The sequence below is a fragment of the Mastigoproctus giganteus genome, chromosome 7, assembly GCF_048544385.1.
Source record: "Mastigoproctus giganteus isolate SK-2022 chromosome 7, ASM4854438v1, whole genome shotgun sequence".
NCBI lineage: Eukaryota > Metazoa > Arthropoda > Arachnida > Uropygi > Thelyphonidae > Mastigoproctus > Mastigoproctus giganteus.
In genome coordinates this window covers 79,872,949-79,896,740 of record NC_143581.1, presented here as the reverse complement: position 1 = coordinate 79,896,740, position 23,792 = coordinate 79,872,949, and the positions used below count along the sequence as shown (strand labels likewise).

Below are 23,792 nucleotides of genomic sequence, written 5' to 3'. Positions count from 1 at the left end.
GACAAATACTTTGTAAAGATATTTTATAAACATGAAAGAGAAACAGATACGTCATCAGCGTGGTGAAGACGTGTCAAGTATCAATTTGTTCTGAATAAGACAGCGAAAAACTTTCTCGAAAATTAACTACGTCTGACAGCAGGCAAACAAATACCTATAAATTTAGTGAAAACATCAAAGTGAGCAATTGAATACGCTTGAGTCATAATTTCAGTACAAAACTGATAATTTAAAAATATATAATACAGTTTATTGTTTTAAGATAAAATTTTAAAAATAAAGAAAACGTTTCTTCATTTTGAAGGATGGGAGAACATGATGATTAGTAACTCCAACTTTAAGTTCATTTTGTGTTGGCACTGGATATGAATAGTCTAGAATTCTAAAAGAAGTTGCTGAATTTTGCTACAAGTTACAAATACCTTTTGCACTTTCGAATTTTCTGCTATTACTAATATTAAAAATGAGAAAATAAAATGATTGTCTGTCGGAGCGGCCTTGACGATCAAGGCCCCTTCGCCGGATAAACAGTCATTCTCTTTTCTCATTTTTAATATTAAGAAGCATCTGGATCAACAAGAAAATGTTGTTTTTTCCCGCTACATGAAATGGTCCCATTTTCCCAATTTTTGATAATATTAATTTTCCCCCCTTTTGAGAAATTGTACCTGGATGTGGTCACCTCTGGGCTTCCATCCTAACACGGCCTTGCCTATTCGTTCAAGGAATAACATAATCAGTCACCAAACTCAAGTTTTGAACTTAAACAATATATTTTATCCAGAAATGTTTACTTGGGTTCAGAAATTGTACAAGAAAAGGAAGTAATGGATGAAGCAGTTTGTTGTTTAGAGAATATCACATATTACTGACAAGGGTTTTTGAATAAGAAAAGACTAAAAGACCGTTTACCATACTCATTCTACGTACTGTCTAGAAGTAAATATTTGTATTATGTCAATCAATAAAACATCTATACTGTACTTCCGTGAAGTGTACACCTTTTATATTTGCCTATTAATGCTGCTTAATTTTGGAATTATCTCTGAAATGGAAGTATCAATTAGAGGAGATTGAGGCCGCAGTAGCCGAGTGGTCAAGCTCGCGGGTGCGTAAGTACACATGCCTTCAGTGACCGGGGTTCAAGCTCGTGACTGCTAAATACGGTGCAGTTTCTTGTATTCTGTCTATCTTATGAACTCCTATGACCGTTTGGTCGTCCCGGAGTATAAGCAGAAAATTTATTATTTATTTCAGTAACAGTCGACTGCACCCAATGTTCTCTATATATGTGCGTCTATTTTAAATATCAATTACATTAAATTTATAGCAGCACTTAAAAACAACCACATTTCCAAAATTTAAAAATCTTTTGATATAATAGTTTAAATTATACAATTGTAGAAATTTAATCTAAGATAAACCAGGTTAATGGAACACTGATGTCTGAAATGTTTGACCAATGACGTTAATTAGCAGGAAAATGTGACTGTGTGCCACTTATCTGCCTTCACTTTGTTACACTTAATACTACAAACTAGAAACTTGCGTTTACAATCGTTAGCCAGTCTTAGAATAATAAAATTTAGTATTAGAGAAAATGCAAACGTAGCATCAAACTTAGCTCACTAGTAACTGTACGTTTTCTACGAAATCCAGGTTATGGTTGATCAGAAAATTAAGAAACAGTATGATTTGGAAACTGCTCTCCATAAATGAATGAAATCCTCCGCAAACTCGAGAAGGATTTCTCAATGGGAAAATGACTCGACACCTTTTATCCTATTCCACGTTTAACTGTTATTTCTTGAAGCCTTATTAAATTCGAAAATTTTGTGCAGGATATATAGAAATGAACACAAAATAAAATATGCGTTCTCTCTTTCTCTCTCTCTCAGCAGAAATAAATATCGAAAATATATTCTAACTTAAATTAAGCTTCCTCATTGATTCATAACAAGCAACATCAAACTTATTTTAAGTTTAATTGAGGAAAAACTACAATATTACAATACTGCTTATTTGCTATTAAGCTAATATAAAAGGAAAGAGTTTGAGGTAAAGCGATAATAATGCTTGTGATCACAGTCAGGAATCCCGAACCCTTCCTTCTTTGCAAATTACGCAGCGCCAACAAGTATTTCATAGTTGCATAACGAAATAACAAGTTCTTAAATTGATGAAAACAAAGACGTTTTGTCCGCAAGATTCCATGAGCTAAAAATAAATTTCCATTAAATGAGAGTTAATTACACACTTAGATACCGTATATAATCTACAAGAAACTAGAAGTCAAGAAATTTTCGGTTAAAATTTCGGAATGTGTTTTACTATTTTGAATACATTCACGCGACACGAAATGTGCATTATTAGTTTAAGATTCCAAATGGTGAATAAAGCGGGTGTTGTCCAAAGGTTTCCGGACTCCTCTTAATGTAAAAACAATGATGATGATGGTATGGAGTTTTGTCGCTAGATGGTGATAGCAGATGATAATGTATAGATCTGTGAAAAGTTTAGTACCAACCCTCGCTCGTCTAATTTCCTCATCGTTATTTTAAGCAGTACTCGAATTGGAAAATATTAATAATTGGAATGGGATTAAATATATATATTTGTGAAAAGTTTTACCATACATGCAAACATTATACGCAAATTTTCATTGGTTTTGACTTTTAGACGATAAATTACGAATGGACGCAAACTTTTAATAGGCAGCGCTCATCTTAACGTTTCAGAAAACTTTTTGGGGAAGGATAATAACCCAAGTGCTTTTAACTCGATTTTAAAAGTAAACTTATCGACCAGAACAACGTTCCTCCGACTCAAATCGAACACCTAATTTACTTACCTAGGGTAAGTTCGATTGAGTACACTTTATGATTTCTGTATTTTAATAGGATTACATATTTGAAAGAACAACGAATATGCATCAATGAGGTTACTAATTCAAGGAACTAGTCGCCTCATGATCCATGACTTGGCAGCACAACTGAAACTTTCCTGTGAAACCCGACAATGTATTTTGAAAGTAAAACCGAACATGCGACGAAATCTATTCCACGTGTGCTGATGTGACCAAAAGCAATGGCATTTGAGTAAGAACCTGGAAACTATGGCGCTTTATCTTAAGTGCCCTTCTGACATAACTCTTTGTGATTTATTTTTGGTTCTAAAACTTGTTTCGAAGGCTAAAATTTAAAGAGTGGCGATTTAATAATATTTTGGGAGATTCAACAACAATCGAAAGGGACAAAGCAAGGGATAGCGAATGAGAATTCTATACCTTGTTCGGCAATGGCAAAACTGCTGGAAAAAGTGCGTTACTTCGCAAGGAATGACCTCGAACGGGAAGGCATAGAATATCCGGTAAGTGAAATTATTATTGTTATTACTGTTCGGAAACTTGTAACACCTGGTTAATTAATGCAAATAGTCATTTATTTTTAAAGTAATCATTTCCTGTAGTCATTTATTTTTAAAAGAAACCAAACAAAATAGTAATTTATATATTTTCAAGATCATATCAAAATCAAAACAAATTTTGGCATATATAAAAGCGAAAGTACAGTGCTTGCCCCGCTTGTCACGTGTTTTGAAGAGGTTTAGGTTCGAGTCCCTTCACACACTAGAGGAATTTCTAAATGCCTCTTTAATCTCGGCTATAGTTAGCTGACCTCAGAAGAGTGTAGGGTTCCCGGTTAGTTATTCTGAGATTTTCAGACCGCAAAAACTCTCATACGAGTTGTCAGTCTTTTATTATAAGGTTACTGCCCGTCTAACTTATCATGTCTGTAAATTAAGAATATTTGTAAATGGTTTTAATCATTTTTCTACATTTAATGTGTATTTCAAATTAATTACCAATGCTATTTTGCAGTGCAGATAGGTGGCTAAACGGTAGTCCCACACGCCAAAAAAAAAAAAAAAAAAAAAAAAACGAAGAAGAGAGAGAAAGAACAGTGCTACTTTAAAATTTAAATATACGAGTTATCGTAAAAAATGACATGGTCTACAATAGGATTTTTTTTTTTTTTTTTTCAATTTTTATCTTATGGGTTACTGCTATGAACGATTCTGGCTCGCTTCAAGCACTGAATAATTGTTCATAATGGGGGTTGTTCTTTCCATTAAGAATCAACCTTTTGTATTGTCTCTTAAGGTTAAACTGATGCGTATAATCCTTTCTGTTGATTACCAGGTAACTGGTAATCCTGGCAACTAATAAGTTGCCTGGATTACCAGTTAACATCAATATATTTTTATGAAATATCGGCTATCAACTAGCAAATTGTTGGCTCTAAGTCTAACTGTTCATTATAGATATCCATGTGGCATACTCTTCACTAGTTTGTTCTATTGTATGCCTGGAGTTTTTGGCATAAATAATTAAACCTCCACCATTTAAAAATTAGCTTTTCAGATATAAAAGTTCATCCATCAAGCCATAAATACGATTCTGTTTATGATTTCTATTGAAAGCATTTATTCGGACTACCGAAAAGTAAAAATCCTTCCAGGAGTCTGATGTACCATAGATTCATCCAAAGGAAACAAAATATTTTAATTATTAACATGCTTTGTCATTTTGATACGCTTCTTTAAGCTAATTTTCTTTAATATCCTGTTGAAAGTATTTGTGAATGACAAAAGGGAGTCCAGGAAATTCTGAGCGCCAACTCTGATTACTTCATTAAAGATACGTTTTGATGTCTCCTTTCAAACTTTGACAGTGCTTTCATTGGAAGCGGTTCTTAAATTAGCTAAGACAGAAAAAAGAAAAAAAAAAGATAATTTTATTAAATAAAGATATAGAACAATAGTTGATTTCCCTCTTAAAGAGCCGTGCCTAGTTTATTGGTTTAAACTAGCGGATTTACTCTAACCTACATCGAGAACATTTAAATTTAAAATGTGCTACTTAGCCATCGCTGTGTCACCGGGATTTCCTTCAAGCGTGTAAAAGACAACGACGCATGCGCACCCATTGCAAGATACGAACCCGGCTTAACTGTACTTACCCATCTGAATCACAGCTGTCGCCAGTGCCGCTCATTGGGTGCGTCATTTTTCTTCTCGCCTTGCTGGCTCCGATCGATGCTGTGACATTGAGGGCGTTTTTCCGACCCGAGCTATTACGGCTCTGAGACTTTCAACGTTCATTCCTAGAATTCGTCTAGCGTCGGTGTCTTCAGATCTCTTTCAATTGTTGCGCCTTAATCCAAGCAAAATTTGTTAGAATTCAGCTTCAGTGTGAATCATATTCATATATGGTTATAAATTATATGAATAGAATAATGGAAAGACTTAAATAATGAAGCGTATTATATAATAATTAAACATTTGAAATGCAATTTTATCTGAAAAACTTTGAAATGATTAATGTAAATTCGAAATAGACTTTAAACAAATGCGAATATGTCTTTTATAAATTAAATTGCTTTATACAAGTGAGCGCATGCCAGTGAAGATTCCGATACAGTGCTTCGTGTTACCATTTATTGACTATCATTAGTAGCTAAATTACTGCGAGGAGTTGAGAAGAAGAGGCGACTCCAGGTGTGTTCTGAGAGATTAGAACATATCCTGATCCTTACTCTACATACTGAAGGAGAGGTACATGTCTTGGAATTCATTATGGACACAAAAATGCTTATTAACGTCACTGACTCTAATTCTGAGTTCTCAAGCCGATTCTCATATCTGCAGGAACTAAAAAAAAAAAAAAAAACCGTAGAAAAATTCCTGTCTTCGGCGATAGGATTGTGACCTAGATCTTATTTTCAGGTGGCATATGATCAGCTCATCACCTCGCGTACGTATGGAGTAATGGTTACCCATACTTTTCTCTGATGGAATAATTTACAAGCCCATAAGACTAGAAAATAATCCCATTCAGTGAGAATTCAGTCAATCAATGTTGATTGCGATGCAAAAACTCTTTCTCTTTTAAGTTAATTAATCAAGATTATTTAAGTAATACGAATTAAACGGAAAGCATTTTATCTGCGTGAAAAAAAAAAAAAAAAACCAATACAGTACATTTATTTTGTACCCAATGCAAAGATACGGTTCCCACACTCAGTTTAGATATATCTATCAACTGTTTATAACACCCTATCATCGATTCATTCATCATGCCAAGAAGGGGGAATTCGGTTACAAAGAAACAACTGTTCTCTTCCAAAACCAAATATCAACTGCTCATGTTAAGTCTTGGAAGAGAACGTTCAGCATTTTATTTTGTGATAATCATCCCAATTCCCAAGAAAAAGTTCGTGACAGCAGTTTGAGGACCACTATTTTATAATTGGAAGTAGTAACTGGTCATTACAATGTATATTTTCGTTAATCGGAGTATACAGAAATTAAAATATACCTACACGTAAAACACAGCAAATAAAATTACACCACGTTTTCAGGAGATGATGGTGATGTTACCATTTTATAAGGCTATGACGCGTCAATGTATTCTGTTTCTAGCTGCGTGTATCCTCTCATTGGTTTGCCGTTTAAATTCTGGTTTTCGGGAGATAAAACCATGCCGCTGCATTACAATTACACCAAATATTAACATCAAGGATTTTGCAGGTATCACAAAATTCGTATATTAATTTTAAATAGATAATGTACTTAATGTTGTTTTGAATTTAACAATGAACTATTCTACTAACGATCCTTAATGCCATTTGTTAAAATTAGAACATTACATATTTGATTACAAATGTGGAAAATTGATTTTAGATCCTAAATTTAATATTCAGAACATCACCAGCTAGTAATAAAACAATATAAATTACAGTAATACTCAATATGCAAAAACGAATAGGTAAAGATAGAAATATAGATACATTAAATAAGCCAAAATTGGAATAATCAAACTAAAAGGTATAAAATTAATTAAAAAAATAATTATATTCTTTACAAATATTAAATATTATGCACGATGACTGATTAGATTAAAAATTATGCACAATGGTTGTTGTGACTGATTAAAAAAGCATGCAAATACTTTCTCTTTCTCACCTCCTAGACTGACCTAACTCAGCTACGTCTCGAATCGAATCCTTTTTTCACAGGATGTGATAGAACAGTAGTTGGGCTAACCGCGAGAGTGCAGATATATGCAGTAGTGTGCTTGTTATCAATTAGCAATAGGTTAGCTGTATAACCCATATATATTATATCGCAGCTAGCCCATCGAGTCACTATTATTTTTTTAGTGTTTTTATGTATTTAGATTTAAAAAAAAAAAAAAAAAAGCACTGGAAAACCGGACTAGTTCTCTTCAGAACTGCATTAAGGAATATCTTGGATATACTACAAGTTCGTTTATATTTCCTGCTAACACAGTTTAGATTTTAGTGGTAGTTACGCCCATGCTGAACTTTCAGCGCATTCTCAACAAGCATGTAGAAATAAAGCTGGAAAATGCATGAACTATGATACATTTACCATCTATGTTTGAATTGAATCTATTACAATTAAATATTTTCAACCTGTTTTCAATGATTATTTAAATATAATCATATACATCAATTAAACTTTTTTAAACTTAATTCCGAATTATAGGGTTGTTCATAAAATGTCTGCACATGTCTCCAACTCTCTATAAACTACCTTTCTTCGCGATTTTCATCCAGCTCTAAGAGAAGACGGGATATTATTTTGAAAATTTAAAGTCCAATAATAATTATCATAGTTATTGTTTCAGTTTACCTCTTGCACCCATGGGTCCGGCGGTAGCACAGTGGTTATAATCACCGAACTACCCACACCTGGTGGAAAAGGCTCGGGTTAGAATCCCATCAATGAAGTGAGGAACTTTTATGGTCCTTTTACACTCCTTGGCTGAATTAGTCGGTCTCAGGCAACGATATCAATTTTCTTCCCCGGAAAATTTGTTTTTTCGCACAGCCAAACAGGCAAATCGACACAGAATACACTCAATTTACAGGAATAATATATATGGGTGGCATAGATCGTTCTCAGGTGACCCTAACATGAGTTTTTTCTTCTACCCACTGACAAGCCATATTTACAATACGTATTGGGTACATATTAGACTATTTATTTACAAAATAATTGTCTTCGTCGTCCTTTTATTTTATTTTATTTTTACTGGTGATTCTCTTCACTAGTTTTAAAGAGTTGCTGTGAGACAGAGAAAAAAATTCTTTTCGATAAAAAAAAAATCAAAAAAACCTGCCTGCTGTTTTGCAAGTAACGTATGTTATGCATATTGCGAGATCAAGTCCATAACAATTACAATGAGCAGAAGTCACTCTGCTGGTTTTGCTTAGTACCGTATGCGATAATTTAATTTTAATTAATTAATCAATTGGCCATTATAATTAATAAAGAAAAAATAGCGGACCTATATAATATAGAAAAGAAAATGTTTACATGTTATTGATGATTTTATTTTTTTGGAATTACACAAATTATTTGTTTACAGAAATTTATTTTTAATTTCTTTGGCGAGCTTATGTGCTAAGATGGCGCTGTTTCTATTTCTCGCTCAGCCATTGCGATTTTATCCGGAGGGCAATCACACTCTTAACGTGTATCATTTTTGAATTTTTTTTATTAATCAATCTAAAACTTTCTTAAATCAACATAATAATCAACGAAGGATTGTTACAAGATTCATCCAGACTGAATGAACAATATTAAAGGGATCAAAACAGGTAGGAATTTTCATTCCCATTAATATTTAAAATATTTAAGTTAACATTAGGATTAACTACGTGTGATTGTGACAATATGACGTGTGTAGACCAACACGAAATTGTAGCAAAACAGTTTTAGCTAGGCAATAGCAGCTGAATTTACCAGCTGAAGAATAAATAGTAATAATTTACTTTGGCTTTAGTAATTTACTCTATCAAGTATAAACATGGAACTGTTTTATTAACATTACAATTAACCCCAGGGGCTCACATCTGGTGAGTATGGGCTTGGCACAGGGTCCTGAGCTGGGTATCATCATTCTTCTCTTTCGTGGTGATTCCTTTTTACTTCTCTCTCTCTCTCTCTCTCATCTGCGCATATTAGAATGCGTACAGACGAATACAGAAAAATCATTTTTTAGGCCTGGCTGCAAGCTAACGTTTATGAATTTGGCCGAAGCAGAGAAGTGTGTATTTACAGTGTACTTAAGAGTAGCTTGCATACAAAATCAATAATAATAATTAAATAAGTGAAATTAAATTGTAACATTTCAGTTATATAAATAATTTTTAATAAAAAAAATTAAAATACTTGGAAGTATACTAGAATGCCATTTAGAACAAGTGTTTGCGGAACTGTAGTACTCTGCGGTTTTTTGTTGTTGTTTGTTTGTTTTATTGGTGTCTTTAATTTATACACATATATATTACTGCTTTTGAAGATATTGGAGTTCCCCGGAAAATTTGGATTTCAAATGTGTTCTGCTGTAGACAAATGTTAAAGTGCTCTTTCAAGCATGATTTTATTTATTTTTTTTTACAATTTACAGAAAATTGTGTTTGACAAACACAATGTTTCTATAATTTTTTTTATAGTTTTCTATAATTCATCCATGACAAATATTTCTTTGGGTGGACGTAGAGGCAATATGACGTAAAGAAGGACTATTCTCTATTGTATAGTACTGTATTAGTATTATGGACTCGGCGTGGACCGGAGCACACCAGAACGCTATTCGGTTCGGCAAACGGATTGATAAATAAAAATAAGATATATAATTTTATATATTAACGAGCGTTCCGTTTTGTAAAATCATCCATGTAGACCACTACGATGGATGTATAAAATTCACAGCAGATGTATTAGGCCTGTTTAGTGTTTAGATTTCTGGAATTCTGCAGTTATTTAATAACTGCAGAAATATTAAAATAAAGGTAATACCTGTTGTTTTCATAATTAAATACAGCATTTAGCGTGCATGTTTCTTTTCTTTTTTTTTTTTTTTTTTTTTTTCAAATAAATAAAACGAATAGAAGTGTATTTGAAGAAAATTTTCGCAATATTCACTTTATCGCCTGAAATTTTCTAGTAGAAAATTAGAGGTGTGCCTTCCAGGGCTGATTTAAGCACGCTCGGGAATGGGCACAATTTCGGGCCCTAGACTGTCCAAATATATTAGTAAATTTTTGTCTCCTCATTGCAACTGGAGCCCAGGCTCAGCCTCTCTAGCTCCCACCCCTCCCCCCTTTCCAAAAAAATTTCCTCCAACATCATCCATTTGTGCAAATTGTGCAGGTGCACGGACCTTCAGTTCCAACGGCGCCCCAAAGGAACAGAAAAATGATAAAATTACATAAAAATAAATAAATAATGTTTCACTAGGGGCTCAGTCTTATGATGATACACCACCATTGGAAATAGTTAACGGTTATAAATGAAGAGTGCTTTTTTTTTTTGTCTTCTCTTGGATTTAGAAGACTTCATAACATCTTATTTTAACAAGGCTTTAAAAACAGTGGAGTGTGAGGTGCCATGGCAGTCTTCTCTTATCTTCCTGTTGTGGGATCTACCGCAAAATCTGATGTAACCTGATATCCTTTGCTGTAGATCAACTGAAATAATAAATTCAATATTCAATTCGTATATTGAATTACTGTAAAGTCGTAAATCATGTTTGTTTTGTGGTCAGTTTGCTGGATGAAAACAACTCGATTTTTCCGGTGGAAAACTGCGCAACCATCTCTCAAAATTTACTTATTCGGTTAGCATGAAAACAGCTCATAAAAATCCCTCCCGTCTTGACTAGATACAAACTCAAACCTATTGTTCACAGTAGAAGGGTAGCTATCATAACCACTCTGCTAGCCACGCTCGCACGAGAGTTTAGTTTGTTGGCTGTAGTAGGGTTTTTAGGCGCATCACCAACTTAGGCCATATTGCGCCGTATATAATATGTCTGTAAATTTCGTGTGTTCTCTGGTAGATTTGCTGTTTTCTGGACGAAAAACCCAGTTTCCGGGAGAAAAAAATAGTGCTACCTTCATCTAGTGCTACTGACTAACTCATCTACGCTGTGAAAGAAGTCCATAAAAATTCCTTGCGTCATTGACAATTCCAACTCAGATTTTTCCACCTGTGGTAAGGACAGTGATTCTACTAACTGTCTACCCATGAGGGCTGGCACGACACAGAGAGAGAGAGAGAGAGAGAGAGAGATATGGCTGTTTACCCCCCCCCCCCCCATTGCGGAAACGCTCAAAGTAGTGGTAGTCACAGCATTAATAGAATAGAATGTTTAATTGCAGTAAGATATACACAATTAATTTATCCCGGCATGGTAGTGCTAGGATTTTACGAATACCAATGTGAGTACAATAAACACACGTGACAAATACACACGTGATTACAATCAATTAATAAATAAACAAAATGAGCTAACATTGATATACATTATTATGATACTGGAAGTGAGCACGTTAGTTTATCTTATTATAGGCAAATTTTGAGATGTAGCAGATTCTTGATGGGATTATTCAGAGCCGGAACCGAGGGGTAGAGCTGGAAAGATCTCCGAGTCTTTGTAGTATCTAGACTGTAGTCGGCCTGTGTTCCTAGAAGGCACACCTGCAACAGGCTTGGTTGCATGGAATAGAGGAGGGGAACCGAGACTTCAGCTCACAGATCTGCAATTTAGCAGAAACGGGTACAGTTGCTTTGGACGTGATAGGGTATTTTGAACTTTTAGAATGGCGAAGATTTCCTGTCTGTATTTCTTGTTTTCTACGACCTCTTGGATGGGCTCCTCGTTCTCTTGCAGTAAGGGCTGCATGTGTGCTAGCCCAGTGATTTTCAACCGGGATGCCGCGGCACCTTAGGGCGCCGCAACATTCCAGTGGTACCACGTAATTTGGGTTTAAGTTACTTAAACTTATTATTATTTTTTAATTTATATGTTTATTTCATTATAAAAAGGTGTACAGTATCTGTTTAATTGTGTGATCTATAATTGATGTTTACTTAGTATACCTCTATACAAAGAATAAAATTATATACTGTATATATATATAATTTGTATTATGAAATGTAATTTTTATAATTATATTATTGTAATAAATATCATATACCATATATATTTTTTAATATTATATATATTATATATATATATATATATATATATATATATATTGAGAAAATTGAGTAGGGGTGCCGCAAAATAAAATAAATTACTTAGGGGTGCCGTTATTAAAAAAAGATTGAAAACCACTGCGTGGCTAGCCGGTTATGGTTTTCTAATAGTTGTGCTGATGATCGAGATAAGGCTGAGAAATCCGCTAGGAGCATTGATCCCAGAAATTTGCCTCAGTTATTTTACTCATTATCATCTTGATCGTGAATAGCAGCCTTTCCCCGGTGTAGGCGCGCAACCTTCAAAGTTTAAGGGTATCTCCTATGTTGCTCTGAGAGCTGGGGAAAGGTAGAGCTTGGTGTTGGTCCATATTAACAGCTAAAATTCCGCTGCAAAGATCCTTTTAAGGGATTCGGCAGCCGAGGCTGATATCTCCTAGGCTTTTAGGGTGACCGGGTTAAAATTAGATACGATGTATCTTTTTATCACTGGTATGGAGCAGCTACTGCTTGGCGACCCATCGAAGAGAAGTTAGCTTTGATCGTATGAGACTGATGTGCTCATTGATTGATAGCTTGGAACCGAACACCGAAATCCTTGTGTAAATGAACACTTGGCGTTAGGAAGACGTTTTGCACAGACTGTAACGTTGTGGGGCTGGCATTTAGCAAGAAGATGATCTGTGTCGATTTTTGGGGATTGATTTTGAGGTATCCTCAAAATAATACCCAACATATAACTAAAGGACCTATAACTAGGTCCTTTAGTTATATGTTGGTTTATTGGGTGGTTTCTGCTGGCGATATCCTTGTTAAGAGCTTGACGTTGTCAGCATATGTGATCCGGTTGTGTTTGTTGACCAACAGCGGCACCAGGATCGCCGTAAAGAGACGCTGAATAAAACTCCCTCATGAAGGCACGCCACAGTTATATTCTGTGATGATCTTTCTTCCGACGATCAGGACGAGCGACCTCTTGGACGGGAGAGTTTCAAGGAACCGGAGTACATCTCCCTGGAAACTGAAGTAGACTTGTAAAAGACGTAGGAGTTAGGGTACAGGGATGGAATCAAACTCTGAGTGGTGTTAAGGTGTATGACTAGAAGCTCTTGTCTCTATTCTAAGGTAAGATGTGAGAAGTTGTTGTAAGATTGGTTATGGTTGATCTACCTGAAATCCCATAATGTATTATTATTAGTAGTATTAGTAGCGGCAGATGATGCAAGGAAGCAAGCTTACACAGCATCAGCTAAAGTAAATAAATAAACTCCCCACCTCAATCTGTCCATCCCTTATAAAATTTGTCTAATTCTTTAAGTTTTGAAGGGTACCGCAATATTTGAAAAATATACATGAATTCGCACCTAAATTTCACTCACTCTTTACCACCCTATATATCACAAATTTTTGAAGAGCCAAAATCATATTCTTTCCTAATTATATTGTGATTTTCACGTTTTCCGGTGTTTACAAATATCCAGTTACTGTTTTAAGGTTAACCAATACGTTCATATATTTCACCAACTTTTTAATTTTTTTTTTTTTTTTTTAAGATATCATAACGCTGGATGGTTTACCAATATGACAATATGTATATACACCTATCGAAGTAACCAATACTTTAATAGCTACCAAAAAAAGGACAGACTTTAATGCTTCTGGTAGTGTCCATGGTGTAATGTAAACGATAAATACAGTATTTTCGAACTTTATAAAATATTTTTAATATTTTTTAATATAAATTCTTGCTGTGCTAAACATTATTATTATTTTTTTATTTAATTAATTTTTATAGCGCATAATTAATTCACGTCTCGTTGATACTAGCTAAGTATGTGATGCAACTGTCCTTTTTTAATTTATTATTTTTCAAATGGGTGCCAGTCGCATGAGCTTTCCGGATGGATGGATGACGGATAGTTAGTTGAGCTTTTACTCTAACATGTTTTCAAGTCCTTTTTAAGTAGAGCAAAACAGTAAAATTAATTTCTCTGGTGCTAGTTAAATTAATTTCTCTATATTTCTTTAGCTAAAGGTGAATCTTTCAAGGTCATTATCCTTCTAGGTCGTGGTAATCAATTTGCCCCTTCCGGAATAATGAAGGCATATTCTGTGATCATCTCTGGCTTAAAGCTTATTGCATTCAGTTGACGCATCCTTCATTGTTCCAGACGGGGCTAATCAATTCTCAAATATGATCTTGAAAAGTTTATTAATAATTGAAAGTGGTATAATATTATTTAAGGTTACTGTGTTTATACTTTTTGATACATTATATTTCATGCCTATATGAGTTTTTTTTTTTAAGATTGTATGTATTATATCTTGTCATAATTTGTTTTCAGGCGTCTCCCCATCGGAAATCAATCCAATAGCAACGATGACTTTTCAGACAATTTGTCCTTTGGTGTCAAAATTTCCATCACTGACTCACTGGAAACTGTCAGATTTCTAATCCAGAAAGGAAATACAGGAATTTATCAAAGATCGAGGAGGATGAGGTAAGATTTTACTGCTTTACTAGGGCACCAAATTCTTCATACCATTTTCATTTAGTGAATTGGAACTCGTTGGAAACAGAGTTTAGTATTTTTGAGACAAAATGTAATATTGACAAACTCACGGGGTCAGAGGAGTTTAAAAGATAGAAGGAATACGAGAACATTGTCATATTTAGTAGTCACATGGGCAAGAAAAGCTGCCAGCTGAAATGATTGTACTATTATTGACTAAACCGTAAAAGCAAATTTGTCGACTTTGTGTCCTCACTTCTTATTGACAAGTCTCAGTAACATTTAGAGAAAGTGTTCTTAATGTTTAAATGTTTTTATTTTGCTTTTGAAGTTCTATGAGGATTAAGAATTAGGATTGCTGTTTTACATAACTGTTCCACGACATTACACGGAAATTAACTTAGCATTAATAGTAAGAAACATAAATTATACTACTTTGTTAAAAATATATTACTAGTTCCGAAACAGTCAGTGATAATTAAATTTATTGTTTTTTAATAGCGTAGTGTAATGTTATTCCGTACTATTAATGCTAAAGTGTGTGTGTGTGTGTGTGGATTAAGCGTCAAAGCAACTAAGGCTATGGGGCGTTAATATACTATATTTGTAAATTGAGTGTATTGTGTAGTTTATTTTCTTGTGTGCTGGACGGAAAACTCGAGTTTCAGACGTGCTCTCTCAAAAAATCACCTACGCTCATACATCCAAATATAAATGGAATGCCTATTCCAATTGTCACAACTCATAGAGATCTGGGGATAATATTTGACACCAAACTTACATTCATTCACCTTGCATATTGACTTACTCTGAGGATGAACTATGTACGTTGCACAACCAACAACGTCTCTTGCACGTGAGACAAACTGCGACGACTGCAAGATATATAAGAACAACAGTGTATTCGGCCATATTATACGGTGCTGAATTGTGGGCGTCAGCCAACCCTACCTACACTAGGCGAATAAATGCGACTGAATTCTGGCTGCTGAAGTGGGCCAACAATAAGCACCATTTCTCCCAACAGTTAAGGACCAAGCAGCTTGTTGAACAGTTGAAACTACAGCGTTCACCAGGCACCATTGCCTGGAAACGACTGATAACTACAATAAAGATGATGAGGGCGTGATATCCTCACCATGCTTCTGGCAGATTTGTGGCACATCCCGCCATTCACCTTAAGATGCACGAAATCCCTGAGGATGAAAGCCAACAGAGTGAAGATGGCCGATAGGTTCATGCCAGCCAGGGCATTGGAATCAATCCACACCTTATCTCAAATTGGAATTGACCTTAAAAGGCTAATAGAAGATCCGAACTACAGGAAACAAACCGCGATGTGGTTGGCTCAGGCTACTGTCGCATAACAGTTCTGTGCTTTTTTTGAAGAATTGTGTGTGTACTCAATGGTGTGCTTATGTGAACAAATGTACCACGTCTATAGTGTATTTAGTAGTGCTGTTGTTATAATGATCAATTTGTATGTTAATTGTCAGTACTCTAGGCAGAAATGCAGTGTAAATTTAATCCCTGTATAATTTCTATTTCTTTATATTGTATTATATGTAAATCCCCTGGCATTTACTGCCGTGAAGGGCGCCTCCGTAGCCAGGTGGGAAGGAACACCAGTGCGTAGCACACGCTTCTTGATTAGACCGGGGTTCGAGCCCGTCACCACCAAATACGGAGGATGCGGAAAAGTCAGGGAATGACCACCGCATATCCCGGAGCAATATGGCCTTAGTTGCTAATGCTCCTAAAAACCAAATAACAACAACTGCCGTGAAGGGTGCGTGAAAATTTTTTTTTTTTTTCCGTCTCATTGTACAACACGCAAACATAAATGGAATAACCGTACTCCCCCCGCCCAAAATCGGCTAACTACAGAAGGGAGCTTTAGAAATTCTTCTGGTTATGTACGGGAATCGAACCCAGAGAATAATTTCGTCAACGAGTACACCGATATGCACCTCGTGAGAGGTGCATGTTAAGGAAATGCTACAACGGCAACAGCCGAATGTCGCCGTATATTTTCTCTGCGCAGCAATAGGCGTATGCTTATCAACATCCGCCACAACCTCAGGAAACAGAGTCCCCTACAAGGGAGAAGTAACCATGGTTGGCCTCATTGAGATTGCATTTGGAATCGAAATTAGCCATACTGAAAATGTTGTGTCCATCCACCCATTCATAGAACACACGTAATTTACAGATCACAACAACGAGACTGAATGAGTCTTGTTTGTCTTCAACTTTGCAGTCTGACCATGTTCTACTAGTGGAAGTACGTCAACTATGAATAGGCAGAACTTCTACAGTTTTGTCCATGAATCTTGCAGATGTTGACGTTTTTCTTTACGCCACTGCGGAAAGGATCAGCGACTTCTGCACGCAAGTGGTGTTTAATTTGCACAAGCTGCAATTTTTGATCAGTGCAAACCCAATTCCATATGTAAGCCAGCGTTAATATGTGAGGTAGCTGTTGCCTAAAATACCTCTCCTCACTTAATACTAAACTAAGGCTGCATTAATTGCTGAGCATTTGAACACTGAACGATTCCTTCAGTTTTTGCAGACTGCGTTGTTGAAGGATGTACACGCTAAGCAATGTACATCGTTCAACAAAGTAGGTGTGTATGTTGGCCACAGTGTTCTTTCGACATACATAACACTCCTTCATTTCGGATGGCAGATCAGATCAGAAAACAGTACATAAAAATGCCAGCAGCACACCTTCTTGTGTGCAGAGGCATTGTGAACGTAGTGCAGCAGATAAATTGACCCTATCAAAATCCTATGGATATTTTTTTGTAGAGAAAATGTAGCCCCAGGAGACTACCTTTTAAGCCCCATTTACGTGACTTCTACAGTTGTCCTCTTAATAGTTTTAGCTGCATCTGTGCGTCTCTCTCTCTCTCTCTCTCTTTTGCGGTGCGCTGCAGCATGTACTCAGGCTGACTATGATCGTTTCGCTGATTGTAGGTAAAAAAAAGAAAAAAAATCACGATTATGTCAAAGGAAACACTACAGCTGTATTTATTTTTATTGGTTAATAAATTAACTGAACATTGCTTAATATTAATTGTTTTTTTTATTTACCATAACATAAAAGATGTATTCTAACAATTAAATTAATAAAATGGTGATAATTAATAAATAAATAAAAATTTCACAAATAAAACAACAAGAAACTTTTTTTTTCATGCATATGTCTCATTAACGGCTCATTCCTTTTATAGATTTTTAAACAAGGGCATTTAGGTCGATATATCCCAAACCCAAAGGTTATTGCGCAAAAATCCGAAAAGGGAAGTAATGATATTTTCAAAAATGTACCACGTTAATTCATTCACTCTCAGTTTTCAAACCTATGGTGTGGGGAATGAATTACCCTTATTAGTAATATCCTATTGCTACTTTCTGGCATTGCTTTGTCACTTTAAGACTTATTCTTTTAACCTGCTTATTAATGTCTGTAATCTTGCTTCATCATTTTGTATATCTCATTTCATCAATATTCTTCTTCCATCAATTTGTAGAATACCTGGACACCTTAGCTGTGATGGGTTTAATTAATCTGCTGGGTTTTTTTTTTTTTTTTTTTTTTTTTTTTGGTATATAGCAAGCAGTAAAGATGGTTTGCATGTCTCCTGCTCATCCCCGCCACCGCCAAGAGTTTTTGCATGAAAATTATAAAAAGAAAGCAACGTTATTTTTTAAATTGTTTCATAATCACGGTTGATTCGCCTTACCCAAATTTAAAACAAACACAGATGTGTGACTAGCGGTTAAGAACTTTTTTTTTGTGTTCTAAATATTGTTGGCTTTTTTACTTGCTTGGCCACCGTATTGCCGAACGGAAATGTTGTAAAAGTTCCAGGTCGTATTGGTATTGATATAGGTATTTAAGGGCACAGGGGCTGCTGAGGCCAAAACGTGCCAGTTCCTACAGAAATACAGGGTAATTCAAAATTATTGTCGGGGTTTCCGTGGCCTATAATTTTCAAACCGACAACAACAAAATAAAACTGATTACGGAATATGAAAGTGTAACTCAAAAAGTTTTATTACCTATAGAATCAATACTGCAGAATGCTAAACAACTTCAACATGCGCGCTTTCCGTGGCACGCAAGATGTCCAAGCGATATTCAATTTCCCTCCAAGTGTTCTCCAGCATTTGCGGTGTAACTGTTTCGATTGTAGCAACAATTCTGAGCTTCAGTTCATCGAGGGAGGTCACAGGGGTCTTGTACACAATGTCCTTCATGTATCCCCACAGGAAGAAATCAAGTGCGTAAGATCGGGTGAGCGCGGAGCCCACGGAATCGGTCCACCACGCCCAACCCAGCGCCCAGGAAAATGCATGTCAAGAAATTCTCGGACAATAAGAGCCCAATGTGGCGGTGTACCATCTTGCTGGAACACCACATTTTTGTGGGCTTCGAGAAAACGCTTCGTGGATTCGATCAACATCTTCCTGCAAAGTGCTCGGTCTTCCCGCACCTTTTCGGTGCAGAACACTATCAGTCTCTTGAAATTGCTTTAACCAACGTCGGATAGCATTATCTGAAGGTGTATCTTTTCCATACTGAGTTCGGTAACGACGTTGCGTTGTGATAACGGACTTTGTTTCGAAAAACCAAAGTACGCACATTGCCATTTTTTGATGAATAGCCATCATTTTGAAGTAATGCCATCAATATCTCCCAGACATCAATTTTATTTGGCAACAGCGTTGCCAAATAAAACGTTTTGAGTTACACTTTCATATTCCGTAAGCAGGTTTATTTTGTTGTTGCTGGTTTGAAAGTTATAAGCCACGGAAACCCCGACAATAATTTAGAATCACCCTGTATAATAATTTAGTCCAGTTTGACATCACTTTATCACTTACCCATGGATATGGGTAATGATAAAGGTTCTTACAATCGTGAATGAGAGTGGAAAGTATTTTTCTCAATTGGAAATAGTGTGTACAATCCAAGAGTATGTGTTTGACTGTAAGTAAGTGGTAATGTACAAGGCTTGCGTCGAGGTGGGTCGTCCCCCACGAGAAGAAACATTTTATTTAGCTATGTATGTCCTATCCTTAGTCTTACTAGTACAACTTCTTCCTGTCTGTTTTTGGTGAAGCTGGAAATAGATAATGCTGGTTCCCCTTTGATTTGGAGTAATTTGTTATTCCCTTGTGACTTTCATATTTCTGACCGACCATTGAAATGTACAGAGTTCCAGGTCGTATATCCCGATAACGGTGCTGTATATCTAAAAATACCAATAGGGAGCATGGGGAGTATTTTCGGATATTGACCTTTATGGTTTTTTAATCATCCTGTGTAAATAGGTTATACTTGTCGAGAGTGTACCAATTAGGCTGAAATACTTTCGGCAACGACAATTTGTATGGACATCAGCAAAGTTACGTGTGACAGTAAAAACAAAAAAAATGATACAGTATTTCACAAAGCATTATTAATTGCATCTTCTTGCAATTGGCAGGATCTTTAAGGATGATTTTAATAATATTTATTATTATTACACACACACACACACACACACCCTGACTGCCGTGGAAATCATCCTGTGTAAATACGAATTTTATTTGAGAGAGTCGGATGTTCTTTAATATGTTATTTTCCTTAATTTAAATAAATACAAAATTTTTATATCAATGACCAAGGTCGTGTTCTCATTTGAGTACTCCTCGCCGTCATAAAATAATTACCATAAAGGTGTGGTATTGATTAGAACCATGCTTGTTATTAATACCCAAAGATCGCATCCAGGCATTTTCATGAAGCATCGAATTGGTAGATTGCGAAGTATAATTAGTAGGGTTTATTTTTCAAACCCCACTTTTTATTTTTCACTCTTTTTTTCTTCTTCTTTTCCACCACTGATAGGTTAAATATAAACAAAGCAAGCTAGCGACACCATTAGTTCATATAATTACAGAAAACCCATCCCCACCATCTTGAACATTAAATAGAACAGGATTTCCATATACACTTACATTTACAGTCATAAATCCAAGTGTATTTTTCTTTCTTTCGATACTTTCTAATAAATGAGCTTTAGTTCGGTAATATTTTTGTGTTTCACCGTTAGGAATTTCGCCTCCCACCCCCTTACTCTGCGATTCACCAGACTTTATACTGTAGCTGCACATCAAATGTGGTGTATGCTGAATAAGAAAGAAAGCAGCTGATATGGGAATTATTTAAATAACTTGTGAAAGGAAAGAAAACAAACAGATGGTTATAGCGGCAACAAAAGATTAATGACAAAGTTACTAGAGAGAGAGAGTTTGAAAATGTGACAAAAGGAATTTTATATATCAGTTTAGGAGTGGTGTGGACATATGCTAAGAAGAGAAAACATGCAAAAAAGAAATGCTGAAAGCAGCTTTTGAAAGAGATAAAGTGGTAGGTTTCTTAGACAGTGGTTGGAAAATGTTAAAGGTGTAGTTTCAAAAGAGAGAATGCAAAACAAAACAGGAAAAACTGGAAATGTGTAATGTTTTATAACGAGGAAGTAATTCGTATATAAAGATTTTTTAAGGTAGTTTCCAAGGTAGCTGTATACCTTTCGTTCTTAATAAAATTTTAGAAAACAAACCCATTTTAATAAAATCACTGATGCGGTGAATTATTGAATAAATGAAATCGTTAGAAATACGTGTTTATAGAAAAGCAGCAAAATTTAATTAGAACGGCAAAGCAATAAGAAAAAAGTTTACACGAAGGCAAGACTTGATCATTGCTGATTTAAGAATTAAGAAACGATAACGGAATAATTTTTATATCCTATATTTAAAAAGGGATACTAGCACAAGTCTTTAAATTAAAGAAACTCTCCCCTAGAAGAGGGTCTTGGCATGCTCGAAATAAGGGGAAATTATCTTAAGTAACTGTACTATTCGCAAGGTGCGAAGTCCTTGCCCCAACATGTGACTCCTTTTTTTGAAGGGCAAATTTTGCATGTGCAGTTTTCTGAAGGAACTGTTATTATATTTAAGGCGAAGACGGTAACTTTCAGAATGTAATTGTATAATAAGCCAAATCTACGTTTAAGCTAAATGGGCAGGTGAACTGTCACAACTGTGTGGGTGTATTGGAGTAACAAAAACTCGCATCCAAGGACGTTACGGAATTACTGCGTGGAGGACCTGCTCTCGTGGGATAATTGAACCTTACAGTTCCCATGTTACAGAGCAAAGTTATCTTTAAATGAAAAGCTATCTTTAAATGTTAATGAACAATGCTGTTCTTGCAATAATAAATACGTTACCTGGACACAGAAGTGTATTTTCAGCAGGAAACTGCACCGTCACACTTTCATGCGAATGTGCGTACCGAATTTCCTGAATAGTGGATAGGTGGCGGAACGCTCACGAATACCCCCCAAGATCAGACCTCACCTCTAGACTTTGTCATATGGGTATATATTAAAGATGAAGTGCATAATCCTAGAACACTTTTAGATTTGAGGGATAAGATGCAACAGGAATCACTTAAAATTACACTTAACACGTGCACGGTATTTGGGCTGTTGAGAAAAGATGCTGTTCGTGTATGCAGGCCGATGGTGGACATTTTAAAAAGTCTGACTAATCTTTGCTTGTTACCAGTATTCGGAATGGACCGAAGTGCATCGGAACACCCTTCCAGTTCCTTAACTACGCATCATTAATGTGATTCACATGCTTGATTATTAAAAACTAAGATATTGTTTTGATGAGAACGCCCTTCCAGTTCCTCAACTGTGCATCATTAATGTGATTCACGTACTTGATTATTAAAACTAAGATATTGTATTGATGAGCATTCCTTTTCATAAAATTTTTCATTCCAACGTTGTTACACCACTAAGTGTGTCGAAAACTTGGAATTACGTTTACTCAATAAACGTTTAAAAATACATTTAACAAGTTGTCTCAATCTGGCGTACCCCGATTAAAATTAAAATATTTCCTTGCATATGGATTGTTATATGAAGGATACTAAACTTGTTACTCAAATACTAACGGATAATGATCATAAAATGTCACGAAATGGGTAATATCCAAGGAAATTTCGACACTACAGGTTTTTGGTGTTTTCTTAGCTGAATTGGAGTTATTATATGTTATTAATACAAATGCATTATGGGAAGGAATTTAAGGGATTTATCTTGCAGACCACAAACCCATTCATTCCAGTTGAGAAGTACTACAAAAGAAAAATTTTAAGAGAGCTTGAAAGACTTAATTGAGCAAAAGAAAAAATAACGGGACAATTAGAGGCTATCACATGGCACTGCTTTATACGATAACTAAAAGCAAATTTGTAGTAAAACCACTGAGGGAATAAGAATTGCAAAATCTGAGTATGAAAAATCATTGATGAAGAGAGCTAAGAACGGGGAAAAGGAGTTCTACTCATATATGAATGCAAAGAAACAGAAAATAAAATCGATACGCTCCCAAGCAAGATCAAAGTGGTGGTATAATCAATAATTCGATAATTCAATTCTGCCGCCATTTATGGCTGCAGAATTGAAAAGGTATTTTGCAACTATCTTTATTATTGAAACCTAAATTAGTACGACGGGAGGAATAAAGAAGCCGGGTTGAGCCACTGAAAAATAAATGACATAATGATATCAGAAAAACGCTTATCTGAAAAGCTACTGGGGTTGAGAGGGTGTAGAGTCCCAAGGTGGACCTGCTGTACCTAACCTATACCGAAAAAAAAAGCAGCAGGTCAGTGCATCCAGCCATCAGTAATATGAATGAAAACATCAGTTAGGTTTAGGGATTATTCCCTTGGACTCGAGAAGTGCCAATATCTCCTCCAATCTATAAAGGAGGAGCCAAAGAAGCGATGGCTAATTATAGACTAGCGAATTTGACTAGTGTGGTAGATAAGATTATGGAAGCTCTGGGTTTGAGCATAGTTTCTTGAAGGGAGAGATCCTGCCCAACTACTCATGTAGATTACTATTGCGAGGTTATAAAGCAATTGGATGTGAGAAACAATTTCAAAATTATATATCTGGATTTTAGTAAGGCTTTTGATACAGTTCCTCATGAAAGGTTATTGTATAAATAAGTGCAGGTCGGGATAATAGGAAAGATCCATCAGTGGACTAAGGTTTGGTGGAAACACCGGAGACAGAGGGTGATCATAAATGGGTATTCTTCAGTGTCGATTATAGT

At 35.5% G+C, this 23,792-nt stretch overlaps 1 long non-coding RNA gene across 4 annotated transcripts in view; it reads left to right on the top strand.

The window, feature by feature from the left end:
* The window catches only part of LOC150083019 (uncharacterized), a 95,438-nt gene that overhangs the window by 13,830 nt on the left and 57,816 nt on the right, over positions 1–23,792 (top strand). For all 4 annotated transcript variants that reach the window (XR_016547158.1, XR_016547156.1, XR_016547155.1 and 1 more), the window contains exon 3: positions 14,424–14,579. This is a non-coding gene — a long non-coding RNA (uncharacterized LOC150083019). The remainder of the gene's footprint in view (positions 1–14,423; positions 14,580–23,792) is intronic.